This window comes from Peromyscus maniculatus, chromosome 1 (genome assembly GCF_049852395.1).
Source record: "Peromyscus maniculatus bairdii isolate BWxNUB_F1_BW_parent chromosome 1, HU_Pman_BW_mat_3.1, whole genome shotgun sequence".
Lineage (NCBI taxonomy): Eukaryota > Metazoa > Chordata > Mammalia > Rodentia > Cricetidae > Peromyscus > Peromyscus maniculatus.
In genome coordinates, this window is record NC_134852.1 from 61,304,702 (window position 1) to 61,320,225 (window position 15,524).

Sequence of the window (15,524 nt, forward strand, 5' to 3'; positions counted from 1 at the left end):
CTAGCTTGGCTGTGTTGGAACTTGGCTTGTAGACCTGGCTGACTTTGATCTGAGAGATCTCTCAATTACATAATAGCCAGCTTTGTCTTTTTGATCATTTCCTTCACTGGCTGAACTTGGCTATCTTTGAACTTGTTCTGTAGACCAGGATGACCTCAAATAAAGAGATATACTTGCCTATGCTAACAGGGGGGTTAGTATCAAAGACTTGTGCCACCACACCCAGCTTTGAGTTTTCTTTAATCCATTCTCAGAAGTTGGAAGCCTAGCTGGATGGGATCTTGCCCTGATGTTACCATTCCCTTTATTCCATTTCTAAATCTGTTTATGTCCTTGACTTGGCTCCATTATACTTCCTGGTGTCTCTTTTATACTCAAAATGCATATTTTGTATTTTCCTTTTTCAGCTTGTGCCTTTTCATTATACATTTTTATTAGAGCTAACATTACTAACCATATACCAGAGTCAATACTAGGCTGTTTGGAGATATCCTCTGCCAATGGAATTAATCCAAATCCCTTCACTTTCATCTCAGGCAGACTCTTCAGATAAGGGCAAAAAGAAGCCACATTCTTCACCAAAATATCACAAGATCAATCTCTCAGTCATATATTAATATTCTTCTCCTTTGAAACATCTTGAGCTAGGCCCTAGTCTTATCTTCTTCAGCCAGCTGTTCATATGAAACATTCCACGAGGCTATAGTTGGATGTTTGGCAGCAGACAGTATTGTAATAGAAGAAACTGTAGACATTTGGTTAATTTCTTCAGGTAGCTTGCTTGTGCCTTCAGGACTTACTCAGGCCCAGTCTCATATATACCACTTCCATTTGATAGTAGATTGTTGCTATGCACATCCTACTTTATGACTTGGTGGGTGTGATAGCACCCTGCTCATGATGGGCAGTTCAGGTCTTAAGGTATCTTAGTGGTCCATTGTCAAACATGCAGTTTCCACTAAGCCCCAATACCAAGCTGTGGTAGTTTGAATGTAATTGGCTCTCATAATCTCATAGGGAGTGACACTACTAGGATGTGTGGCTTTGTTAGTGAGGGTTTGGCATTGTTGGAGAAAGTGTGTTGCTGTAAGAATGAGCTTTGAGATTTCGTATGCTCAGGACACTGCCTGATGTGTGAGTTAACTTCCTGTTGCCTACAAAATGTAGGACTTTCAGCTACTCCGGCACTATGTTTGCTTGCATATTGCCATGTTTCCCATCATGATGATAATGGACTAAATTTCTGAAACTGTAAGTGAGCCACATCAATTAAATGTTTTCTTCATAAGAGTTTCTGTAGTCATGGTGTCTCCTCACAGCAATAAAAAACCTTAACTAAGACAGAAGTTGGTACCAGATAATGGGGTATTCCTGTAATGTGCCTGATCTTTTGTTTGTTTGGAGGAATTTGGATTTTAGTATCTTGAATTATGAAAGCAGTATAATGCTTTAAGCACTGCTTACTGGGCCATAACAGTAGGGGCATGGAAGACAGAGGTACTAAGAGGTATTTTAACTGTCTGAGGCTCACTCAAAATGATTCAGAGGTGAATTTTAGTATTTTGCCTTTTGCCCTTGTCCCAACAGTACCTGAGGCTAAAGGGCAGTGGTTTGGATTAATTTCATTGGCAGAAAAAAATCTCAAAAGAGCCAAGTTTAGATTCTGTAGTGTGGATATTAGTGGTAATTCTAATGAAGATTCATAATGAAAAGGAGCAAGCTGAGCAGGGTAAATTACAAAAGTAAATTTTGAGGAGAAAAAGAGCACCACAAAGTGGAATGGAGCTATATTCTGTTTTCAAAGAGACAGATTTAAAAATGTAATAAAGGAAGTGGTGAGTTTAAGGCAAGATCCCACCCAGTTAAATTTCCAACTTTTGAGTTAAAGAAAAGCTTTAATGATAGCACTAGGACGTCAGAGGCTGTCAGATCTCTGAGGTTGAGGCCAGCCTGGTCTACAGAGCAAGTTTCAGGGCAGCCATGCTTAGGCAATGAAAAACAGAAAGCTGATGAAGATATCATTAAATGAGGAGACCATTTTCCAGTCCCAGCAAGCAGCAGAACTTATCAGCTTTGAACACACGGTTCTGTCTTTATAGTTAAGGATAGAAGAAACAAGTAGCTGGGTGGTGGTGGTGCACACCTTTAATCCCAGCACTTGGGAGGCAGAGACAGGCGATCTCTGTGAGTTTGAGGCCAGCCTGGGATACAGAGTGAGTTCCAAGAAAGGCGCAAAGCTATACAGAGAAACCCTGTCTCAAAAAAAAATCAGAAAAAGAAACAAGTTATGGAATGTACCTCCATGCCTAAAGAAAGCCACTGAGGCCAGGCATGTGTCAGGGGTGTCCCTGAATGGAGGCCCAATAGATAGGCCATTGTGTGAAGGTGTGACGTTTAAGCCTAAATTGCCTTGGGGACCCCAAGATGTTATAGATGTCAGAATCTTGGGATATGTGCTCAGGATAGCTGCTAACAGAGGGGTGGAGCTAGCCCAAGTGAAAGAAGTGTGTTGCAGTCAACAAAGCTGAACAGAGTTGGAATCTGAACTACATTTTGACATCAGACATAAAGATGCAGAGTTTGGAGTTTCCTCACATGATTTTCAGACTTGTTTCGGGCCAATATTTCCTCACTATGCTCCCTTCCCTGTGTTTTGGAATGGCAATGTACATCATCTGACAATGTTGGAAGTATGTAATCTGTATTTTATTTTAACTTCACAGGGGCTTACATTCAAGAGGTTTCATGAATTTCAGAAGAGACTTTGAACTTTAAAACATTGTTAAGACTGTGGTATACTAAGGGGACTTTTGAAGTTGGACTAAATGAATTTTTCATTACAATATTGTTACAAGTTTATGGAAGCCATAATGGTAGTTTGAATGTAACTGGCTTCCGTAATCTCATAGGGAGGTGTCGATTTGTTGGAGTATTTTGTTGAAGGAAATGAGTCACAGTGGGAGGGCTTTGAGGTTTCTTATGCTCAGGATACCACTGAATGTTTCAGTTGACTTCCTGTTCCTACAAGATGTAGGATTCTCAGCTCCAGCACCATGTCTTACTGCATGTCACCATGCTCACCTCATGATGATAATGGACTAAACTTTTGAAACTGTAAGGGAGCCTCCTCAACTAAATGTTTTCTGTATAAAAGTTTTTCTGGTCATGGTATCTTTTCACAGCAATAAAAAGCAAAACTAAGACACAGTCCAAAGGCTGTCTTTCAAAGGGAGAATAATTGTTTGCATATGATGGTAGAGCCTTGCTCTAAAATCCCAAAGGCCCATATTCCTTCAAACAAAAGTATGGTCAAGCCTATCACAGCATTAACCCAGGCCCTGGGACCAAGTCCTGCCTAGTTAAGGTTTCTATTGCTGTGAAGAGACACTTTAGCAACTCCTATAAAGGAAAACATTTAATTGGGGCTGGTTTACAGTTTCACAGGTTTAGCCCATTATCATCATGGCATGACATGGCAGCATACAGGCAGTCATGGTGCTGGAGAAGGAACTGAGAGTTCTACATCTTGATCCACAGGCAACAAAAAGTAAATTGTCTACCACACTGAGCATAGCTTGAGCAAAGGAGACCTCAATGTCCACCCCTCACAGTGGCACACTTCCTCCAACAAGGCCATAACTACTCCAACAAACAATACCTCCTAATGGTGTTATTCCCTATGTGGGCTATTTTATTTTAAACCACCACATGTATGTATAATATCATATTATCTGTGAATAGCAATACTTTGACTTCCTCCTTTCCAATCAGTGTCCTCTTGATCTCCTTCAGTTGTCCTATTGCTCTAACTAGAACTTCAAATACTATATTGGATAGATATGGAAAGAATGGACAGCCTTGCCTTCTTACTGATTTTAGTGGAATTGCTTTGAGATTCTCACCATTTAATTGATGTTAGCTATAGGCTTGTTGTGAACTGTCTTTATTATGTTGCAGTATATTCCTTGTATCCTTATTCTCTCCAAGACTATTATCTTGAAGGAATGTTGGATTTTGTCAGTCTTTTGCTGCCTCTAATGAGATGATTATTCTTGTTTCTTTGTTTTGTTTTTACTTTGTTTATTTAGTGGATTACATTGATTGATTTTCATATGGAAATCCATCCCTCATCTCTGGGATGAAGGCTACTTAATTGGTTATGGTGAATGAACTTTGTGATGTGTTCTAGGATTCAGTTTGCAAGCATTTTATTGGGCATTTTTTCATCTATGTTCATGAGGAAAATTTGTCTGTAATTTTCTTTCTTTGCTGAATCTTTATGTGGTTTAGGTTTTAGGGTGATGGTGGCAATGAATTTGGCAATGCTCCCTGTCTCTAATGTGTGGGATAATTTGAGAAATATTAGCACTAGCTATTCTTTTAGTCTGGTAAAATTCTGTGCTAAAATCATCAATGCAATCCCTATCAAAATTCAAACACAATTCTTTACAGACTCCAATATAACAATACTCTACATCATATGGGGAAACAAACAGGATAGCTAAAAACAACCCTGAACAATAAAAGAATGGATGTCATAGTCCCTCATTTCAAGCTGTTGCTATAGAGTCCTACTAATAAAAACCTCATGATGTGAACATTAAAGACAGACACATCCATCAATGAAATTGAATCAAAGACACAGACATGAATCTACATACCTATGGACATCAGATTTTTTATGAAGAAGCCAAAATTATACAATGGAAAAAAGAAAGCATCTTCAACAAATAGTGCTGTCATAACTGAATGTCAGTATATAAAAGAATACAAATAAATCCATATTTGCCACCCAGCACAAATCTTAAGTCCAAATGGATTAAAAATCTCAACATAAAACCAGATACACTGAATCTGATAGAAGATAAAGTGTAAAATACCTTTGAACACATTGGCACTGGAGAGAACTTTCTGAACAGAACACTCATAGCACAAGCACTAAGATCAACAATAAATAAATGGGATCTTATGAAAATGAAAACTTCTGTAGGACAAGAACACTGTCAACAGGACAAAATGGAAGCCTACAGCATGGGAAAAGATTTTTGCCAACTCCAAATCTGATAGAGGGCTAATATTCAAAATATATAAAGAACTCAAGAAACCAGACATCAACAAACCAAATAATACAATTTAAACATTGGGTACAGATCTAAACAGAAAATTCTCAGTACAGGAATCTCAAATGCTGAGAAACAGAAAAAGAAACAGATAAATCCTTAGCCATCAGGGAGATGAAAATCAAAAGGATCCTGAAATTCTGTCTTAAACCTGTCAGAATGGCTAAGATCAAAATCACAAGTGATAGCTCATGCTGGAGTGGAGGTGGAGCAAAAGGGACATTCCTCCATTGCTGGTGAGAGTGAAAACTTGTACTGCTGCCATGGAAATCAATATGACATTTCTTCAGAAAACTGGAAATTGATCCTCCTTAAGACCCTGATACAACACTCTTTGGCATATACCCAAAGAACTCTCTATCCTATCACAAAGACACTTACTCAACTATGCTCATAGAAGCCTTATTGTTAATAGCTAGAAACTGGAAACAACCTACTGGTCACTCAACTGAAGAGCAGATAAAGTAAATGTGGTACATTTACTCAATGGAGTATTACTCAGCTGCTAAAAACATGACATCATGAAATTTGGAGGCAAATGGTTGGAACTAGAAAAAAATCATCCTGCATGAGGTAATGCAGGCAAGAAAGATAAACAAGGTATGTACTCACTTATAAGTGAATATTAACTGTTAAGTAGAAGGTAAGCATGATACAACCCACAGACCCAGAAAGGCTAAGTAACAAGAAGGGCTCCAATGGGGGAGGTATACAGATCTCCCTGGGAGGGGGAAATGGAATAGACTTTGTAGGTGGACTGGGGGCTGTTGGGAATGGGAACAAGAGGGATCCTGTTAGAATGGGGAGGGATGGAGGGAGCCATTATAGGAAGAGGCATTTTGGGGGGGCATTTGGGGCTAATTTGTGTAAACTTAGTGCAACAGAAACTGCCAGATTCTAAAAAGGTGACCCTAGAAAAGACTCCTAATAATAGAAGATACATAGACTGAACTGGCCATCTCCTGCAACCAGGACACCAACCAGCCACAAAACCTTCAACCTACAGTCTGTCTCCCTAAAAGATGTGTGAGGGCAATAGAGGTACAGAACTTGTGGGAATGGGCAATAAATAACTGGTCTAGTTTGAGGCCCATACCAGGAAAGGGAGCCTATGCCTAACATTGTCAGAATGACCAGGAATCAGAGGAAGGACAGCCCAGAAATCCAGGATAGAAAAAAATCAATAAAATAATTCCTAATCATATTCTGCTATACTCATATATGGTGCCTAGTCCAATCTGCATCTTGGAGGCCTTCTCCAATAGCTGATGGGAGTATATGCAGAAATTCATAGTCCAACATTATGTACAGAGGGAACCCAAAGTGACAATCTCTATCAGGTCCTTTCCCTCAGAGCTCCAGGAATCCCATGGAAGAGGGGGAGGAAGAACTGTTGGAGCCAGATCAGTTGAGGACTAAAAGAACATGGCCCAGAGAATCAACTAAATGGGACTCTTAAGGACTCACAGAGACTAAAGCAGTAATTGCAAAGTCTACATGGATCTGAGCGGGGTCCTCTGCAATTATGTTAGAGCTATGATCTTGGTGACTTTTGGGACTCCTAATGTTGGAGTGGTAGTGTCTCTGACTCTTCTGTCTGTCCTTGGGACCCTTTTCTTCCTACAGGGTTGCCTTGATCAGCCCTGATGTGAGAGTTTGTGCCTAGTCTTATTGTAAGTTTTTATGCCATGTTTGGTGGATATTTCTTGGAGGCCTGCTCTTTCTTAAAGGGAAAGAGAAGAGGAATCAGTCTGGGGTAGAGGCAGGACTGAGAAGAGTAGAGTGAGTAGAAACTTCTGCTGGGGTGTATTGTATTAGAAAAGAAAAAAGAAAAAATTGATAAGAACAATGGTGAAGATTCAGCTCAGGTGGTTACAAATCATCCACAGCCCAGCCTGGGTTCTTAAGACCCTGGTAGGCAGGAAGACATCCACAATCCATCTGATGCCACTCATCTCAGATTTGTGCAAACAACCCACAGCCCAGCCTGGGTCCTCAAGACCTAGGCTGGTAGGAAGACAGTAATGTCAGGAAGGTAGAGAGCAGTGTCAGGAAGGTACATCCCATTATAATGAGCAAATATGTGGTAGAGAAATGGGAGAGAAAGTAAAGAGGAATGATGCATGTGCTGTGGAAAGAGGTAGAACAGAACTGAAGGCAGTGAGTAATAGATTGATATGGGAGGCCTTCTTGCCACCCAGGGCCATGGTGATGTCCAGACCCAGGCTGCTGCCAAGGGCCATGTCTGGGTCCATGGTCCTCCCATAGCCATGGTCTTTGTGGCCATCTATGTCCATCAAAGGCCATCAAAGGCCACAATGATGCTGTGTCTGATATGCCACCAGTGGCTATGTAGGTGTCCAAGAGCCATTTTGCTGTTGGATCCATACTGATCTCCATGGTCATGGTGTCATCCAGCCCCAAGCTGCCACAGAGGGCCATGTCTGGGTCTGTAGCCCAACAACAATCAGGGTCTGCATTGATATCTATGATACCTGTTGCAACAGGGATCAGTATGGTTGTCCAGGGTCTGATCAGCCACCAGGGACCATGTTGGTGCCCTGGGGCCATGCTGTATCTGGAGCCATAGAGACCTAACTGACGCATACTGCTATCTAGTGCCATAACACATCTAGGCCAAGATTGCACCTGGGTGCCATGTCTGGGTCTACAGCCCTATTGCAACCAGGGTCTGGGTTGATTTCTATGACTCCTGTCAACATGAGGGTGTAGCTAGAGTTTTCCTGCTTTACCCACAGTCAGGACAAATCTTTGTCACCCGCCAGTCCCACAGCCGCCCAGACACAACCAAGTAAACACAGAGACTTATACTGCATACTAACTGTATGGCCGTGGCAGGCTTCTTGCTAACTGTTCTTATAGCTTAAATGAATCCATTTCCATAAATCTATACCATGCCATGTGGCTGGTGGCTTACCGGCGTCTTCACATGCCGCTGGTCATGGCGGTGGCTGACAGTGTCTCTCTGCCTCAGCCTTCTGCTTCCCAGAATTCTCCTCTCTCCTTGTCCCACCTACTTCCTGCCTGGCCACTGGCCAATCAGTGTTTTATTTATTGACCAATCAGAGCAATTTGACATACAGACCATCCCACAGCATGAGGGCCATGTAGATTCTGGGTCTAGGCTACCACCTGGGGCTGTGGTATATGAAGGCCACACTGCCAGTGGAGCCATGCCAATCTCGATAGCCTATGTTGACATCTTGGACCATGGTGGCATTCAGACTCAGGCTACTACTGAGGACCATGTCTGGGCCCATTATCCTCTTGCAGCCAGAGTCCATGTTGATGTCTGTGGCCCATCAGGGGCCAGTTGGAGGCCCAGGGTCACAACTTGTGGCCTTGTTGGAGACTGAAGGCCATGTTTCAGAGGGGGACATACAGATCTGAGTGTATTGTGCTACCCCTCAGGGCCATGGTGTTGTCCTGGCTCTGGCTACTGCTGAGGGCCATCTGTGTTCATGGCACTAAAAAATGGCTCAACTACAATCCAAGCCCACAGGTGGTGTTATTCCACCCTAACATCTATGATATCAAGAACCTGCTGGAGCTGGTAAAGGGACTGGTCCAGTAAAATGATACGTACAAGATCTCCATGATTCAGGATGGTTGAGGGATATCTGAGAGAGTTTTTTTTTTGAAGACCAGTGATGAAGGTGTACCAGAAACCAGAAGTCTTGACTCAGACCAATGACTCATTGCAGTAAAGATTTGCAAGTATAGTTGACTGGACAAAAGGGTATGCTGTGTGAAACACTTCAGCTCCCAAAGCCATCAGGACTAATGAAGAGGTGTTGGAGATGTGGGAAACATGGAGGGGCAAAGAAATTTGTTTATTTGTTTTGTTAAGTTTTTTATTTTGCTTTTTTATTTCTTTTTTGTTTTTGTTTGCTTGCTTGCTTATTTTGTTTTGGATTTGTTTGATACTTTAAAATATTCTTTGGGGGGCACTAAAGGGATAAGTGTAGGATATAGAGGGTTTGGGAGGTGGGCAGAACTAGGGTACATGATGTGAAGGTCCCATAGATTCAATAAAGAAATTGTGTTAAATTAAAAAAAAATGGTGAGAATGGAAAAAGTGCAATATATTATATCTGCTTTAGACTTTAACAGATTTTTTTTAAAATTCACTATAGAATGCCTTATGTAAATAAACTTGAAAAGGAAAAAGAGAGAGAGAGATGTAGCTTTGTTGGATGAAATGTGCCACTAGTGTTAGGCTTTGAGGTTTCAAAAGCCCATGTTAAGTCCAGAGTTTCTCTCTTGGCCAGCGAATCACAACCAAGCTCTCAGCTATTTTCCCCATATTATACATGAGACTGTGCTCCCCACCATGATGATTATGGACTAAATCTTTGAAACTGTAAGCAAGCCCCCAATTTAATGTTTTCTTCAGAAGAGTTCTTGGTCATGGTGTCTCTTCACAGCAATAGAGCAGTGATTAAGACAACCAATTTACCTTTCTTCTATAACTTGCCTTATTCATGGTGTTTTGTCTTAGCAATTAAAGAGTAACTAAGACAAATACACTTTCTTCTTTATAGCCCAGGAAACCTTCTGCTAATTTGACTACATATTATATATAATGCAAAGCAAGTCTCAACATATAAAAGAAAACTAAAATAATACATTGGATTCTAACTTGAAATCCATGAATTAAAGCTGGATATCAACAAAAATAGAAACAGCAAACTTATGGAAACTGAAATACTCACTACTTACTGAAAATTGGGTCAAGACAGAAATCAAAAAGAAAGTTAAAAACTTTTAATAACTGAATGAAAACACAGCATATCTTAATCTATGGGACAAAATGTAGGCAGTTCTAATCAGGAGAGTGGGCCATACATCATGCCTGGAAGAAACAGTAGAGCTGGTCCTGGTGATGTGAGTGTGGGTGAGCCAGGCCAAGGGTATGAGAGCAGGAGAATTGGCCCTTCTCTTTGTTGCCTGATGTTTTGGGTGAGCTAGCTAAGGCAATGCTGTAGAGCTCCCCCTGACTCTGTAGATGAGGGAAAGCTGATGGGATGACCAACCTAACTACCACCCAGGCCCAGAACCATGTTATGAGTTAGCCCACTCCAACATCCACTTCATCTATGAACTGCTGGAACATGTGAAGGGACTGGACCTGCTGATCCAAAGCTTCAGGATCTCTGTGACACAAAACAGCAATAGGATATCCAGGAGGAATCCCAGTGAGAGCCCAGTATCAATAGGGTAGCAGAAGTCAGAGGACTGAAGCCAGATTAATGATCCATTGCAATGAACACTTACAAGTAAAGATGTATGGACTAAGGGTATACTATGTGACTCACTGGGCCAAACTATAGCTTCCACACTGAGTTTTTTTTTCTTTTGTGGTTGGTTGGTTGCTTGAGATTCTTTGGTTTTGGTTTGTTTCTTGGTTATACTTTAAATTGGGGGTGTGTGTTGGGGAGTAATGTTGTAAAGACAGAGGCAAGGGGACAGGGAGATGAGTGGGATGAGAATACAAGGTATGAAATCCACAAAGAATCAATAAGAAGTTTTTTTAAAAGGCAACATCATAGCACTAAATGCCTAGATCAAAAACCAAACAAATGAACAAACAAAAAAAACTTGAAGCAATCTCATACTTAACTATAAACCCGAATGCTCTAGAAAAACAAGAATGAGTAATATGCCTAAAGAGTAGATGGGAAGACAATCATCCTCTGTGACCAGTGACCAATGAAGCCATAAGCCCACACTGAACCACTGGAAACATGTAAGGCCCATCTCTGGACTGGGAAGATCTGTTCTCTAACTCCTAGGCCCCGAGTGGGGACATTATATACTCCTTCCTCTGCCTCCCAGCCAGTGCCGCCCCAGAGACTAGGCATAAGATTCTTCCCCTGCCTCACTCTACAGCCTGTGAAAGAGATGTCCCAACTTTACAAAGGAACTTTGGATGACTGTCCAGGATGCCAGCTGTCTCTGTCTATCCTCACAAGACTCCCAAAAGTTGCTTGCATCCTTCTCCCATTTCTCAGGTAATATTATATCCTACTGAGGACTTTGATGTAGTTAAAAACTAGATAGTTATAATTTTCCTTAGTTATGATAAAAGATAAGTTAGATATGAAACCTTAGACTCACAAATATAGGATAGACAGTATTTCTTTTTTAATTTTGCCAAATACAAATGGACTAGATGTTATAACTATAATTCTTGCTTGATAATTGTTTTGTTATAAGTAATTTTACTATGCTAAAGTTAAAACCTTCTTTTTTGAAAAAAGAAAAGGGGAAGTGCTGTGGATATCACTGTATGCTGTGAATGTATTTCTCTGATTGGTTAATAAATAAAGTGCTGATTGGCCAGTAGCCAAATAGAAAGTATATGTGGGACAAAGAGAGAGGAGAATTCTGGGAACAGGAAGGCTGGGTCAGGAGAGGTCAGTCTGACATCCACAGAATAGCATGTAACAGGCAAGGAACATGTGTCAACATACAGATTAACAGAAATGGGCTGAATTTAAGTGTAAGAGCTAGGCAATAGTTAGCCTCAGCTATTGGCTGAACAGTTTTAATTAGTACAAGCCTCTGTGTGTTTACTTGGATGCAAGCCACCACAAAGCTGTGGGAGCTGGACAGGAACAAAAAAAACACTTCAGCTACAATCCCCTGTGGCATCAGTGACCACAGGAGCCATAAACCCACCCTCCACCAATTGGGCACAGGTAAGGCCCCATCTCTGGACTGGGAAGACCAGTTCTCTAACCCCAACACCCCAGGGACACATTCCATGCTACTCTCCCTATCCATTATAGCTCCAGAGACTGGGCAGCTACCTCTTCCCCTGTCCCATCTCCAAGACAACCATGCCCTGTGACACCAGTAACCACCATAGTCATAAGTCCACCCTGCACTGATTAGGAACAGTCAACCATATCCTGCAGCACCAGAGACTACTGGAACCATAAGCCCACCCTGAACTAATTGGGAATAGCTGTTCCCTAATAGAGAGCTCACCAGTGCCAATTGGACTAAGAGCTGCTCCCTGAGATGCAGAGTCCATCAGCACCAATTGGACAAGGAGCCCCAATTAGACCAAGAGATCCCATAGGACAAAGAATATCAGTTGGACCGAGAGGCTCCCTGAGACCCAGACACTGCTTATACTGAGTGGAGGAAGAGATGAGTAGATGCCAGTGCAAAAATACAGTCAACAACAAATACCAATATGTCATAATCAGAACCTAGTAGTTCTACATCAGTAAGCCCTGAACATCCCAACAGAGAAGCAGAAGAAATTGACCTTAAAATGTCTTTGAGAAGATGATAGAGGCATTTAAAGAGGAAATGAAAAATTTCCTTAAGGAAACAAAAAAAAATAAGAACAAAAAATTGGAAGAAATCAATAAATCCCTTAAAGAAAGCCAATAAAATCAAGAAAAGTCAATCAAACAAGTGAAGGAAAGAGTTCAAGAATAGAAAACTAAAATAGAGACAATAAAGAAGACACAAACTGAGGGAATGCTGGAAATAGAAAATCGGAGTAAATGAACGGGAACTACAGAAGCAAGCATAACCAACAGAATATAAGAGATAGAAGAGAGAATCTCTGGCATTGAAGATACCACAGAGCAAATAGATTCGTCAGTCAAAGAAAATACCCAGGCCAAAAAAGTCATAACACCAAATGTCTAGGAAATTTGGTACACCATAAGACCAAACATAAGAATGACAAGGATAGAGGAAGGAAAAGAATACCAACTTAAAGGCACAGAAAATATATTCAACAAAATCATAGAAGAAAACTTCCCAACTTAAAGAAGAAAATGCCTATGAAGATACAAGGAGCTTATAGACACCAAATAGACTGGATCCAAAGAAAAAGTCCTTCTCCACATAATAATCAAACCACTAAACATACAGAATAAAGAAAAAATATTAAGAGCAGCAAAGGAAAAAGGCCAAGTAACATATAAAGGTACACCCATCAGAATAACACCTGGCTTCTCAATGGAGACTCTGAAAATCAGAAGGTCCTGGACAGACATTATGCATACACTCAGAGATCATGGATGCTAACTCAGACTATTATAACAAGCAAAACTCTCAATTGCAATAGATGGAGTAAACAAAGTATTCCATGATAAAAACAGATTTAAACAATACCTAACCACAAATCCAGCCTTACAGAAAGCACTAGAAGGAAAAATACCACCAAAGGAAGTTAAATAAACCCATGAAAACACAGGCACTGGATAATCCCACACCAACAAATACCAAAGAAGGGAAACACACAACTGTAACACAAATTTTCAAAGGTCTTAATAATAAAAGCAAACCCGAAGCCAGGTATTGGGGTGAATCCTGAAAGATCAGTGAAACAGAACAAGTTACATCCAATCTCATCTTGCCAATTCCTAAGCTGATCTGGTTTCCTCAAACTGGAAGCCTCTGTGTCCTCATCCTAATGGATCTCAGCTGAAATGCTGCCCAAAGCCTAAAATCTTAACAAGCCAGAAGCTTCTATTTCTGATCCTGACACCTTACATACTTTTCTGCTTCCTGCCATCACTTCCTGGGATTAAAGGCATGTGTCACCATGTCTGGCTGTTTCCAGTGTGGTTTTGAACTCACAGAGATCTGGATGGATGTCTGCCTCCCAAATGATAGGATTAAAGGTGTGTGCCACCATTTTCTGGCTTCTATTTCTGTCTAGTAGCTGCTTTGTTCTCTGAGCCCAGATAAATTTATAAGGGTGCACAATATATCAGGGGACAAAATAGCACACAACACTACCACCAATAGAGCAGGAATTAACAGTCACTGGTCATTAATATCCATTAATATTAATGGTCTCAATTTACCATAAAAAGACACAGGCTAACAGAATTGATACAAAAACAGGATCCATCATTCTGCTATATACAAGAAACACAACTCAACTTCAAAGACAGACATTACCTCAGAGTGAAAAATTGGGGAAAGATTTTTCAATCAAATAGACATAAGAAGCAAGCTGGTATAGCTATGCTAATATCTAATAAAATAAACTTCAAATTAAAACCAATCAAGAGAGATTGGAAAGGACATTACAAGGAAAATACACCAAGATGAAGTCTCAATTCTGAACATTTATGCCCCAAATGCAAGGGCACCTACATTTGGAATAGAAATATTACTGAAACTTAAATCACACATCAAACAACACACACCAGTAGTGGGAGATTCCAACACTCTACTCTCACTAATGGACAGGTCTGCCAGATAGAAACATAATGGAGAAATAAGAGATCTAACAAAAATTATGACTCAAATGGTCTTAATAAATATCTACAGAATATTCCATCCTAACACAGAAGAATATACCTTCTTCTCAGCACCCCATGGAACGTTCTCTAAAATTGACAACATGCTAGGTCACAAAGCAAATCTCAACAGATACAAAAAAAGTGGAATAGCCTACTGTATTTTGATGGACCCCTGGATTTAAAGTTAGATTTCAGCAAACACAAAAATTACAGAAAGCCTACAATCTCATGGAAATTGAATAATGTCCAACTGAATCACCAATGAGTAAGGAAGAAATAAAGAAATAAATTAAAGATTTCCTAGAATTAAATGAAAATTAAAGTACAACATACCCAAACTTATGGGACACAATGAAAGCAGTGCTATGAGGAAAATTCATAGCACTAAATGCCCATATAAAGAAGATGGAGAAATCTCACACTAGTGACTTAATAGCACACCAAAGAGCTCTAGAACAAAAAGAATAAAACTTACTCAGGAAGAATAGACACCAGCAAATAACCAAATTGAGGGCTGAAATCAATAAAATAATAACAAAGTGAGCAATAAAAAGAATCAATGAAAAAAGGAGTTGGTTCTTTGAGAAAATCAAGAAGATAGGCAAGCCCTTATCCAAATTAACCAAAAGGCAGAGAGAGAGAGAGAGAGAGAGAGAGAGAGAGAGAGAGAGAGAGAGAGAGAGATAGAGAACATCCAAGTTAACAAAATCAGAAATAAAAAGGGAGACATATGAAAATAAGGAAATCCAGAGAATCATCAGGTCATACTTCAAAAAACCCGTACTCCACAAAATTGGAAAATATAAAAGAAATAGACAATTTTCTGTTTTCTGGATAGGGACCATATACCAAAGTTAAATCAAGATGAGATAAACTATTTAAACAGACCAATAACACCTAAGGAAATAGAAATGGTAATTAAAAGTCTTCCAACCAAAAAAAAAAAAAATAAAAAAATAAACCAGGACCAGATGGTTTCAGTGCAGAATTCTTCCAGATTTTCAAAGAAGAACTAATTCCAATACTCTTCAAATTGTTCCACACAATAGAAACAGAAGGAACATTACCAAACTTTTTGTAAGGCTACAGTTACCCT